Raw genomic sequence first — 14,016 nt, forward strand, 5'->3', positions numbered from 1 at the left:
ATCAAAGTTTAAAATACTTAGTGCCATATACACTCCTCCTGTAGAAGCTTGATTGCAAGCTTGGCCAATCAAGAATGGAAGAGTTATGGGATCAGATGAACAGCAAGCAAGATGGAGCCTGCCTCTGTAACCTTGTGGTTCCAGTTCTCACCTAGCTAGCATGGGTAACAATGACAGTGGAGATGTGGAAGCATAGACTTAGCCAAGGCTACCAGGGTGTCCCTTGCAGTAACTAGAAACAATGGCCACTAACTAACAGAGAGCAGATTTAGATTAGACATCAGGAAAAACTTTTTCATGGTAAGGTTACCAGAATCTGGAATAGGCTTCCAAGTGAGGTGGTGCTCTCCTTTACGTTGGAAGTCTTTAAGAGAAGACTGGACAAACATCTGGCTGGGGTTATATGGCCCCAGCACTCTTTCCTGCCCAGGGCAGGGGGTCAGACTCAATGCTCTAAGGAGGTCCCTTCCAACTGCCCAAAATCTATAAAATCTCTGAAGGCTTATATCCACACTACTAGCACTTCAGGGAACCTCAGTATGCATCTATAGGAGTATGATTAGCCTGTGCTAAAAATGCTGTTACTGTAACTCATATTAAGTAAAGGCATATGAGTAGCTAATAAGTAATCTTTACCATAAAGGTGGCCCCAACTAGCTTAGCATGGCCTAGCTTAGATTGAACTAGCCAAATGGGGATGGGCAGTCCTCCAAGGAACTTCATCCACAGTGGTATTCTACAAGCTTGTGCACTGTGATGACACAGGCCTGTGATCTGGTGAGATACCTCATAGTGCTTTGCAGTACATTGAAGTTGGGCCATTGTGTGAATTCATTCACAGGGTGCTTGCTCTCACCTAGCAAGGAGCTGCTGGGGGAGGGAAGTAGAGGGCCAAAGTGGTGAACACAGGAGAGCTCCACTTGACCCTGACAGCTGTTGCCATGCTGTGGTATCTCTGCACCCTGCTGCTGCTACTGTGGCACTGTGGTACTCTCAGCATCATAGACTGTTATTTTTTCCCCTCCTCTAAATCAGCAGCTGGGGCAAGTACCCTACTCACCCCTGTTTAGGCTATTAAAAGACCAATACTGTATGTACATAACTTCCAAATGGATGTCATCATTAATGTGAACAATTCTTAAAGTGAAATCAGATTGTGTGCCTGCCCTGGTCCGCTGCTCTCTGGGGCAGGGTAGGTGCCCCCCACTGTAGGAAGCTGGTGGCTGGCAGGGTCCTGCCAGACTTGCCAGCCCCTACCTGCCGTGACTGGGTCCCCACCAACCCCCAGTCAGCCTCCAGATCAGGCTGACCACTATCTCCACCCTGTCTCCCACCCCAGGATCCCCCTCCTCCATCCCTGCCCTTATGGCTTATCCATACTGCCTTTGTCCCCCAGATCACCTGTGGTTGCCAGTGCTGTCCCAGAAGAGCAAGCAGCAAAGGGGAACTTGCCACTGGTGGTGCTTGCCACTGCCACTGGACCAAGAGTGGTGCTTGCCACTGCCACCACTCTTGGCGCAGTGGTAGCTGTGGTTGCTGGGTAGGTTGGTTCTCCTTCCCTGCTTCCTTCCCCAGGACAGCACTGGCAGCCATAGACATGTGGGTAGGGGTGAGCTATGATAGTCAGGGGGAAGCCCCAGAGGTAGGGGGTAGGGGCCAAATTTTTTATCTTTGAGTGCTCCCCCAGCTGCTGCCACTATCACTGTTAGGAAAGATAGAGCAGCTGGGAGTGGTGCCTCCTGGGATGCTGGAAGACCACTAACAACTGGTTTGGGGCCTGTGTAGCAGTAACTTGTGACTCAATGGAAAAAACTATTATTATGGATTATCTGTAAGATGCTCATAGGGTCTCCAGCATATGTTCACTGCCCTAATGTGTGGACCCTCCTGTTTTAAGGACCCTTAACATGTATTTAAGTTAAATGTGGAACAGCACCCAAAGATGCTGAATACCTTTTGACTAATAACATGATCTCTATGAAATCTCACTAGAAACACTTCTTTTTATGATGATTTCCCAATACAAAAATTATGTTTTGAGATAGAATCATAGGAACGTATAATTGCTGCTCAAGTTGTAGCAAGGTAGGTTTAAATTGGATATTAGGAAAAACTTTCTCCCTAGGAGGGTTAGCACTATAACAGGTTACCTAGAGAGGTGACCCTCTATGCTTTGAGGTTTTTAAAGCCCACCTAGACAAAGCCCTGGCTAGAACGATCTAGCTGGGGCTGGTACTGCTTTGAGCATGGGGTTGGACTAGATGACCTCCTCAGGTCCCTTCTAACCCTAATTTTCTATGATTCTATGAAAGTAGAAGTGGAAGGGACCTCAGGAGGTTATTTAGTTCACCCCCCTGCCCATGGCAGGATCATTCCCAACTAAACCATCCAAGCCAAGTGTCTGTCTAACCTGTGCTTGAAAATTTTCAAGGCGATTCCACAGTTTTTTTCTATGTAGCCTGTTTCATTGCTTGACCACCCACATAGTCAGAAAGTTCCTCCTAAACTCGAACCTAGTCTCTTAATTTCCCTTGCTGCAGCCTGAGACCACTGCTCCTAGTCCTGTCCCCTATGACCACAGAGAAAAGCCCATCTCCACCCTCTGTAAAATTGCATTTTAAGTATCCTCCCTCAGTTTTCCTTCTCCAGACTAAGTAACCCCAGTTCTTTTAGCCTGTCTTTATAAACCTTACCTCCCAGACTTCTAATCAGTTTTGCACTGCTCCTGATCCCTTCCAAACTGCCCACATCTTTCTCGGCTCGTGGAACCCAAAACTGAAGATCTATGTTGGTTTTTAAAATGCTCAGTAAAATTATATTTTGAATACTGAAATGTTTTATACCACTGTGCTTTGTGTTATGCAGTCAAATGCCATGTGGAAACTCAGTACATTATGTACATACAAGGTGTGTCTCTATGCGATGCTACTGTGTAGTTGTTACTGCACATTTATTTAGTACTTGTATTAGCAAGTACTAAATAAATGCTCAGTAACTGGAGTTACTCTGAAGTAGCACTGGTGAACATCTTTTAAGTGACACTACTGTGTGCTTTAGCCTAATAGTACTGTGCAGCAGGGTTAGTAGTGTCCATGCTGTGACATGCTACTGTGCAGTATTATTTGTCTACTGTGCAGTTAATGTCTTGTGTAGATGTGCTCACAGTTACCTTTAACAACCATACTTGTAATCCTTAAGAAAAAAAAAGGTAATTTGATAGGATGCATCACTCTGGTTGAGGCTTCAGACTCTGGGCAGGGTCCTACCACCTTGCTTTGTTCAATGCCCTTGGCCCATCAGGGTTTTGGTTCTGTCTGGGACCTTGGCCTGGAAGATGCTTCTGCCTACCTCCTTCCCAGAAATAGCTACAAAAAAGAGGAAAGGGTAAGCTGGAAAAAAAACAATGGGAAAATAAATCATGGGTTGTTGAGTACTCTGCTCTGCAACCTCTGTACCTCCCCTCATAGCCACCCTGCTTTACTGGGACTTACTAAGAGATGAGCAGAGGGAAAAAAAAGAAAAAAGAAAAGCAATGGTCTTTAGGCCAACATAAACAGTCCCCAATCCTCTGGGTGTACTCACCCCCCAGGACTCCTCCTGGGTAAACATAAACAGTCCTCAGTCTTTTGGGTACCTTCATTCCCCCAGGATCCTTCCCAAATTAACATTTAGGCTAGGTACTGGCATTCAAAAAGCCTGAAGCAGAATTGATCTAAGTTACGTGATTTTGTGTAAGCGGCGTAGTTTAGATTGGTAGTGAACAGACTACACTTTCACCCTTTGGTGGGGAGGTAGGGAAGGGGTGAATCTTGAACTAGTTTCCACCATTTTTAAACCAGTCTATGTGCTCCAAATGTCTGTTCTGTTATATGTATAGACCAGTTTTGTGTGCTGAACTTCTGTTCTGTTACTGGTATAGACCAGTTTCCAACCACTTATACTGCTAAAAGTGTAATATCTGTACCTGGTCAAAGAGTGCCCAGTGCTCCTTGTGTAGTCACTCTCTTTCCATCACTAGAGACTCCCCCTCTTGGGCTGCAAGCCCCTCCTATGGACTTTGCATTCATCCTTGTCCTCGGAAGGGCTCCATCCTTGTCTGCCACAGGAACCAGTTCCTCTCCTGTATCCTAAAAGACAGTTTATATCCCAGTGATGTCCCTTCCCATCTGGTCAGCTGAACAGGTTTCCTTCTCATCTGGCCCAAGTGTGACTAGTTTAAGCATCTCCTCTCGCTGCTGGGTCCTACAGCTGGCTTTTTGCAAGCTGGACTCTGCAAGGGTAAGTCCCTAGCTCAGGGCCAGTTGCTTCTCCTCAGGTCTCTGCCCTTGCCTTCAGCAGGCTGCATGCCCTGTGTTGTCTGACTGGGTGCCCTTTCTAGTGGGCACCTCTGCCACCTCAGCTGCTCTGACATAACTTTACTCTAATTCTCTTCCCCTTTGTGCTACAAAGGTTTTGGTTTTAAAGGGGCCTGCTGATTTTTCTTCCCTGGTCCTCTGTGCCCCATTACAGGGTTAGGGTTCCCTGTTACAGGGTCACATGGCTAATAATGATCCGCATCATCCCTTTTTGCCCTTTTAAAATCTTAACCAAACACTAGATCTCTTACAATCCTCCATTTCTGAGACATTAAAAGTTTACACTGACAGTGAAGAGAATTGCTGAGCGATCTTATTTTAAAAAAACTTTAGAGTGATTTTTTTTTGTACTTGTTGATTTTAAAATATTTGACTCCATTTCATGATGTTTACTTCTTCCTTTGCTCCTGTTGGAACACACCGTATTTCTATCTCACTGTTTTGTATAAATACATCATTCATGTTCAGGACAGAAAGTTTATTGAATATTTCTGCCTATACCTCAATATTATCATCAATATTACTTTTCTACCTAGTCATGAATTTACACCAATGTCTTCATTTCTTTAAATCCTGTTATAGTTCACTATTTCTTCTTTATGGATTTATTCCTACTAGTTGTTGGCTTTTTACTGATAACTTTAATTTGACATCAGTTGCCTGCATTTCTTAACTTCTGCTTTATATTCACTGCTACCAGTTTCCTTAGAGTTCACTTATCAGTTAACTGCTATATATTAGATTAAGATCTCATATAGGATTACTTCATTCTGTGTGCACCCTTTTCATATTAAACATCATCATTCTTTTTTTTTTAAATGCTATGTAAGTTTCTAGAGCCTGTACCTCTGAGTTGTCAGCTCCAATAGCACCTTTGATGTTGATCTCCAAGCTCTCTCTATTTGGTTGCTCTCTTCTTCCTTTGAGCTGTATTTATCCCCTTGATGACCTCCCCTTTTGATATTACTATAATGGCCTCTCAACTAATTTGATTAATCATCATTCAGAAGTTACTGCTATTAAAATAGAGGTTGTGAAAATCTCATAGTCTTCTGTCAACACAGAAGGTGGCCTGGTGTTCCACTACTTGCTAGGCAGATGTTTAACTCTAGTATATTCTGTTGCCTATCTTCTTCAGATGACATGGGAAGGAAATCATCTTCACTTCTGGTTGTCTTCTGTACTCTACTAACTGTACAGTGAAACCTGATGCTGTTGTGAGTGCTAAGCTGTCCCTTTCAAGCCAGCAGCCACCTCACTGAGTCCCGCAACCTCTAGATTGTTTGCTTCTTCCTGGTCCCTCTCCTATATATCCCCATCATCTTGCCAATGAGGGCAGCTTCAAAAGGAGTACTGGAGAAGAGCTTGTCAATGGCTGATATGTGGTATGGTGGTTGAGATGCTATGCTGAGAAGTTGGAAAGAGTCATGCTCAAGTCCTTGCTCAGTGATGAGGTCTAGAAGCTCTGCCTTTTGTCCCAAGTAGGTGCCTTAGCCACTCAGCTACTAGGGGAAAAAGAAAAAGAGATTTTTCTCTTAAATCCCATCCCATTCCCGAGTGAAAGACCAATAGCTGTGGGTTCTGCTTGACTACATTTTAGGGCATCTGAGGCCACTAAATCCACAAGGGGCATACATGAAAGTCTGGTAATGAACAGCCAGCATGGAGCTTTCACACATACATTTCTTTGTACATAAATGATGACATTCATGTGCAGGCTTATATGTCCAGGAATCCAGTTCCAACCTTGGCATAACTGGCTTTTGGCATTTAGATGACCAGAATGCCACTTAAAGGACCAACTCTGGATACTTAGATGACCAGGAAGGGAATAGAATTTAAGAAATCACATGCTTAAATTTCTTTATATAGGTACCCTGAATGTTAAAGCATTGGGTTTTGTTGAAAATATTAGGACAAAGTGGCCTAACAGTGCCTCATCTGCGTCACTGACATTTTCTAGTGGTTGTTCTTTCTGTCTCATCTAATCTTTTTTGATACTTCCAACAACACTTTAAAGACTCCTTTGTAGAAGTTTTAAATCTTGCATCTGGGTAACTTACTGAAAATGCAACCTGACAGCCAAGTGGAATCTGTCTTAGCTTCTTTACGTAAAAGGATCAATAGCACTTTACACCTAATCTTTATTTCAGCTTTTAAGCTTTTAATGCATCATTTGCTCCCTTTTGACACATAGGGAGGAAAAAAAAGTGCTACAAAACAACAATATAATTTTTTCCTCAATATAATTGACAGGAAACTTTTTTCTTTAGCTCTATGAAAGAAGAAATAAGATGTTAGGGTCACAGAAAACATTTATTTTGTTTTTCAGAAGACTGGGCAAAGGAAATGACTTTTCAATCAATATAAAGCTAGTCAATCAGAAAAAAAAGACAAAAACTGAAAAACACTGCAGAGGAAATTGAAGGGCCTTTTGCACTCTGTGCACAAGGGTGAAGAAAGCATTTTCCCTGGACTATGCATGAGCAACTGCTCTTCTAGTTGGCTTTTTTTCTTCCCCAATCTGAGTCAGCAGGGGCTAACATGGGGAGAAAGAGAGACAAAAGACACTGTGGGTCATTGAGTTAACCAGGCTTGTCTTCGTTAAAGACTTCTGTTTAGGGTCTACCTCTGTTCCTGCCTGCCACCCTGACCGCTCTGCAAGGGTTGCTTGACATTTGAACTGTGAAAGGAAGTAATGGTCTGGGAATTTTTGTCAAATAAAGGAGACATAGTGGATATTTAATTCAAACCTGTATTGGTTTTCCATTAGGTAGGCCTTTTAGAGAATGCAGATTTTCAGGAATGTATGTGTAGGTAGAAATATATCTATTTGTTGTCTGGTACACTGATAGATGTACCCCTCAGAAAAATAGCATGATTTGGTGGCTATGGGTACTAAGGGCTATTGCACGAGGGCTGGGGAAGTTATAAACCTCTATATAACTAAGAATTACAGGAGATAAGAAATTACTGCTCTTTCTGAAAGAAACAGGCAGCAAGGAAGCTTTTCAAAACATAAGGCTCAGCTAAAATTAAACTGATTTCATGTCTCTCAAATTGTCAGGAGAATGTTTCTTTTAATTCTGTGTAATTATCGTTAGGTGTAACTATCTAAAATATTAGAATAAGGAAACCAGATGAGAGATAATATGGAGTTACAGCAGATATGTGCAAATTAGGGTGTTGGAGACAAATGGGGGGACCTACTCTTGACACATAAAACAAGTTAATAAAAAATTCCTGGTTCACCCTCCTGCTTGATTTTAAAGGGTTGCTCTGGTTACATTTTGAGAGGAAACCTAACATACTGAAATAACTCCCTCCCTCTCTTCTGTGAATTTTATTCCTGATGTTTTTAGGCCATGTGATGGTATCTGAAGGCTCTTCCTCTTCCAATTGTCAGTCTTGAACCATCATCTCGGATAATAACATTCTGGATAAAGTGACTTGTTCTGAAATTTAAACTTTTTACTTTTTAAAAACTGGGGCCTATTCATGAATGTTTGAGAGGAAGTTCCACCCCTGTACAGGAACAGTAACCCACTGAGGGATAAAGGGAAGTGGGAGTCACCTCTCTGACTCACCTACTGACTGCTAATCTTCTAGTCTTTCTTAACTTGCATACGTGTTTTAATGGTTTGCAGAGGTACAGAATCACTATGGCTCAGGTGTGCCCCTGCCAGAGTCCACTTGTTCTTCTCCTCCTATTTCCTGCCTCATCTTAAGAAACACCTCTTACCAGAGCTGCTCTACACATTATCTAAACTTGTACCTCTGTCCCACAACTATTTTGAGCTAGTCAATGTACACGGCAGTGATAAAGACTGCCCTGAGGTTTTTGTGTGCATGCACACTGCTTTTGAATGATATCTAAACTCACTTTATAAAAGAGCTCTCAATTTGTCTGCTTCTGTTGCTCCATAAACTAAAAGGAAGGTGAGTTGTGATGACTTAAGTCATGTAAGTTCTGCCACCAAAGTCAATTGCAATTTGTTCTTTTAATTAGAAAAATTGACACAGTGCACCAATAATTAAAACTTTTTTTTTACAAAAATACTTTACAATATATGCATGACTGCTTAAAACAACTTTGCTTACAGAAAAAAAGAAGCATTGTCCACCACAAACTGAGTAGGTTTATTCAGTTACCTAATTAATTGGAGAACTCAGGAAAGTTCAGAGAGAGGTTATGCAAACACTGATGAACCCTTAAACTGCTTGAAGGACATGATGCCCTGCCCTTATTTACTGAGGAACCAATACTGAATGAAACACCACCAAATATATCCAGGGCAAGTAAGCCTGTAAGTTGAAAGTTAAGACTGAGGATATGCAAATATTAAAGAATATAAATTAAAAAATTCTAAAATAAGGATAAGGAAATATGTCTCTAACTAGGAAGTTGAGTATATTCCTATGTATAACAACATGTTAACATAAAAATTCATTTAACATTCTTGTCACTCTTATTCAAAGCTATATAAACATTGAAAATTAAACATAAAGTAGTGTGTAGGAATTGTAAAAAAAAATTAGAAAAGAAGAAAAGAGATTTTATACTGTACTTGATTCAATGGATTCTAAGCCATCAGGCCCAAATTTGCAAAAAGAAGACATTAAAGTTAGGCTCCTAAATTCTGAAGTTGATTGTGATTTTCAAAAGCATGTAAAGGTGTCACATGTATCCCTTTAAAATGCCATTGGAGTCAGTTGTCTAATTCCATCAAGCTACTTTGACACTGAATTTCAGGTGTGGTTACTGAAAGTACAGAGTACCCAATACCTCCCATGGAAATAACCTGAGCTGAAGGGTGCTGAGAACTTTTGAAAATCATATAATTTATCTATCAGTCTAAATTAGGTTTGAGATGAAGTTCTGGGTACCATTTTGCTGGCACTAACACATCTACAGTGCCTACATCTCCCTACTTTTTATAGAGCCTGAGAGGATCAGAGGTAGGGGAAGTATCAGAGGTGGGAAGGTGGGCTCAATGTTCTACACAGTCTCAGTGATACTGCTCTTTGTCTGCTTGAAATTATAATAGTGGTGTGTCAACAAGTGAGTGGTGTAAGATTGGGAGAGCACAGGGGTAGCCAAAATCCCACTCGAATGTGCCCCACCTCCCAGCTGTACAATGCATAAACTAAGAACTGGGCAAAACTAAGAACTGGGCCTAAGGTGTGGCAGTGTGGACTGCCATGCCAAATGCCCAACTACTTATTGAGTTAAACAGCATGAAGGTGTCCAAGCTCTTTTCAATTAAGTAGAATTACTTTGAATTTGCAACAGTGAAAACAAGAGCATATTTAATTCAATCTATTTACACTTATTACATATCCCTAAATGTTGCCAGTTCATAAGTAGAAAGTGGCAGAAAGGTAGCATTGCCTGACACATATGTTAGACTCAGTCTTAGGCCAGCACAGTACTTGTTAATGAGCAAAATGAAATGGCACTGCTGGCAAAAATGTCATGGCAAAAGTTAGCGATAGTCTTAACATGACATGGCCAATCCATATTCACCATGGCTTTATGTTTAAGCAAGTCTGGGAACAGAAATCTTTAGAACAAATTTTGGCCATGCTACTTGATCAATCATATCACTCATCTGAGAGGAAGCACAGTTGATTGTCAACATTGATCATCATCACCATTACAGAAGGCAACTACTTAGCTTTATTAGCTCTTTACTTATAACGTATTTTTTCCTTGAAAATGGGTACCTTCCAATATAGTAATTTATATTTACATGCTTCAGCTTTTTTCCCAGAAGGGCCACCTCTCAAGCTTGGAAAAAGTTATGTGAATTGGCATTCTAAATCAATCATTGGCTTCTCTGTCAATAGTGGCTGTGATGATGAGAATAATTTGATCATGCGATATGAAAACACATCTGGTACCTACTAACATTTAAGACAATTGGGGATCAGCATTGGTTGCTCCACTCCTCTGTAAGATGTAGTGGACTCCCAGAGTAAAGCGATCCCTTCACTTTCACCCTAATCACTATCTGCCTACTTGGGCTTATGTTTGTATCCAAGGGAGGAGTTTTTGCTATATGGAACACAGAAACTATAATTCTGATAGGCATTTTTATAGAATATGCAAAGGAAAGAGTAAGCAAGTTGCAGGTGTGACAACCTGGCAGGCAAACAAAAGTTCATAAAGATAGTTTGCAAATATCTTAAATTATTTTTTTAAAATGTGACACAATTACTAGGGCTCTACAAAGCTTCAGTCCCTGATGCGATTCAGCAAGATTCAACCTGATTTGGTGGCCAAATCTCCAAATCTGAAGTGAATCAGAGGAGCCCTCCAAATCAATTTGGAAAGTTTTGGCAATTCAGACATAGACACAGCTTTAAATGTGTTTTCTACGTACCTCTAGGTAGCAGGTGGCTTAAGAATGCTGCTATGCTGGGGTACATAGAGTGTCCCACAGAAGCATGAGGGGGTCCCCAGCACGCTTGGCAGCAGACCCGAAAGTGGACCAGAAGTATTTCTGATCCACTTCCGTGTCTGTCGGGGAGCACGCTGGGTGGCCTCTCTGAACCCCCCTGGCTTGGTAACTGGTGCCTCCTGGATCTGGGGGGGCACCTGGGGTCCCCCTGTGGCTGATCTCTGAGCTGGAGATGCATGAGGGGCCCCCTGCGCACTCCTCAGTGAATCTGGAAGTGGACTGGAAGTATTTCTGGTCCACTTCCGGGTTTGCTGCTGAGCACATGGAGGCCCTCCCCCCTCCCCCACGCTCCTGTGGGATGCTCCATGCACCCCAACATTGCAGCATTCACAAGGCATGCTGGTACCTCAAAGCATGTAGAAAAAACTTTTAAAGCTGTATATATGTCCAAATCACTGATTCTCGCATCGAATCTTCAGATTTGGATTTGGCTAAATCGAATCTGGGACAGTGATCCGAAACAATGAATCAAATCACTGTCCCTGATTCAGGCTGAATCCAAATCCAAATTAAATAGGGCCTGGTTCGCACACCCCTAAACATTACCTCCCACCTATTAACCTAAACAGACAATATGAACAATATGGTCCAGTTCCCTAAAGGGATGTGTATCCATCTTCTGTTTATGTGTGCTCATACTTTTTGAGTGTTAGACAGTGCATGAACACACGATAGATTTTAACATCTATGAAAAGCAAAACCAGAATTTACACAAGTGAAAACCATGCCTCCAAATGGCTTGTGATCAAGAAAATTATCCTTCTAGTGACTAAAGCTGTTAGAATCAATCCACTATATATGCAGATGTTAGTGCTTGAAAAGTATATGCATAGATGTTTCTTTATGCATTAAATACAATCTATAGAAGTTTAGAAAATATAGTCTTATAATTGTACAATTTTGTTGTTTGATCTCACAGATTAAGAGCAGCAATCAGCTTCTCTATTAATGGGTGATTTGCAGGTTTTATATAAGTCATCTTTGTTGGGATATATGTGAATCCAAATTTTTGGTTCTGATGTTTGTAAACACATTAGGTCCTGAATTTCAGTATTTATATAGTTACATTTTAAGAATATTTTCAGACCCTCCCCCACAAATTCCAAGGTATTACTGATAGCCAGTGGGTCAGATAAAGAGGCTGCATTTTTTACACCCCCGGGTTTGATGAAAGATACTGAATCTCTATAGAAAATGTTATAACATATTGTACATTGTTTCCCCACTTCTATGAATTTCAGAGATTAACACTGAAACATCTAGTTTGTTTCATGTGGGTTTTTTTGTTTTGGGGGACTGTATGATGTGATACATTAGAGTGCTTGTTTGCAAATTCTTAGTCCAAGTCACACATGCAAACCAGTCCCCAGATACAGCCTCATGGAGTGTGCCTACATATGCAATTAATGTGCCTTAATTTTCTGTGCAGAAAACTGTGACCCTGCACACTTCTGAACGTGCACCTGTCAGGAACAAATTTGCTCCCGATGGGAGCAGTTCAGTCTAGGGCTACTTCTCCCCTTCTCTGCCCTCCTGCAGCAGTCAGGGGGAGCTTCAAGCTTACCCAGATTCCAGACTTGGGCTGGCAGGGGAAATGGGGGCTGGTTCTGATCTCTGCAGGATGAGGGAGAACTGTCCTGGCTGCCAGATGTGACCTGATCTCTGCATAGCTGACGTAGCTGAGAAAGCTGTCCTGGCTGCTGGGCAATTGCCTCCCAGCCATGTGGAGATAGGGACATGTCGCAGTCTCCATGTGGCTGGAAGGCAGCATCCCACTGAGCCAGGACAGTTCTACTCATCTCCTGTCCCCCCCTCTGCCTAGGCTGACCAGGAGCAATTTGCTCTCGGTCAGTGTCTACACATGTACTTTGGCACACTAGTTTAATGCACGGATTTCTAGTACCTGCATTTACAGGCACTACAAAACAGTGCATTAGACTAATCTAGTGCATGGTAATTGTTTTGCATGTGTAGACAGTGATGCTTTACTTGTGCATTAGATTTGCCTAATGTGCACTAAAGTGTCTAGTGTAGATGCATCAATGAAGGCCAACTTCTGGTACCACTAAGTGTGTTTACTCATACTCCTGACTGCACATTTGGTACTGCGCATTTGACAGTCATTTAGTAGCAAATACTGTGCAGTCCTGGTGGAGCACAGTTATTTTTACATGCTACATTGTCATAGCGATGAACTACAGTGATGTAGCTTGTTGCTATGGTGACATAGCATTAGTGTCACAGCTTGTATCCACTGACGCTATGGCAACATAGTGTCTCATGTAAACGCACTCACTGAAGCCAATAAGAGCTTAACCATTAAGTATGGTGGGAGTAGGATAAGCCAAAACTAATACATTTAGAAAGACTGTCCCAGGAAGAAGCTCCAGATTCGATTATGAGTGTACATAGGAGAGTCTTTGAGGACTTATAAAGGAATATAGCAAGTAAAATGTATCAGGTAATAACAATGCTACAGATAAGGTGGAGAGATTTATTAAGAGATCAGTATTTCTGCTAACTTCTCTATGCAGCCACTGTTGTTCTTACTTCCTGGACATGTGGCAGATAATAATTCTTCTATCATCCATGTAATATTAATTAGAAACAGGTTCAAAGTTGGAATTGTACTGGCGCTTATGGATAATTTTTAATTAATAGTTAATTGTAAAAAAGATTCAGAGAAAAAGATAATAGTGTCCAATTTCTTTTTCATTGTCAGTTTTTGGCTATTGGCATACTTCAAAAACTTCTTGGGAAGCTGAGAAATTCTGCAAATAAGTTCAACTTCTTCAGCAGTTTGAATAAAAGCTGGGCAAAAATTTCAGGTTGAGTAATTTCAGGGCCACCAGAACTCTTCTGTGAATCCAGGGACTATATAAGAAATATTTCTCCTGAAAGAAGGGGGAAAAATAAGATTTTTGTTTAAAAAAACAAGGCATTTTTGCTATTTTTTTAATTAAAATAATCAAACATATGAAAACACCTGGAAAAGAAAAGTTTAATTTAGATTAGTTTTAATGAGGATTTTTTTTTTTTTTAATTTCAGGTGATCCCCAAATATTATTTAAAATTGGAACTGAAGTGTAAAAACCCCTATTATTTGTATGGCTTGTGCATACCAGGTATTCTTTCCACTGCTGACTCTTAAGATGTTACTTCAGCTCAGGGGAGAGATGTTGCTTTAGTTCAGGTAT

This window comes from Crocodylus siamensis, chromosome 3, assembly GCF_052110815.1.
Source record: "Crocodylus siamensis isolate JL-2025a chromosome 3, ASM5211081v1, whole genome shotgun sequence".
Lineage (NCBI taxonomy): Eukaryota > Metazoa > Chordata > Crocodylia > Crocodylidae > Crocodylus > Crocodylus siamensis.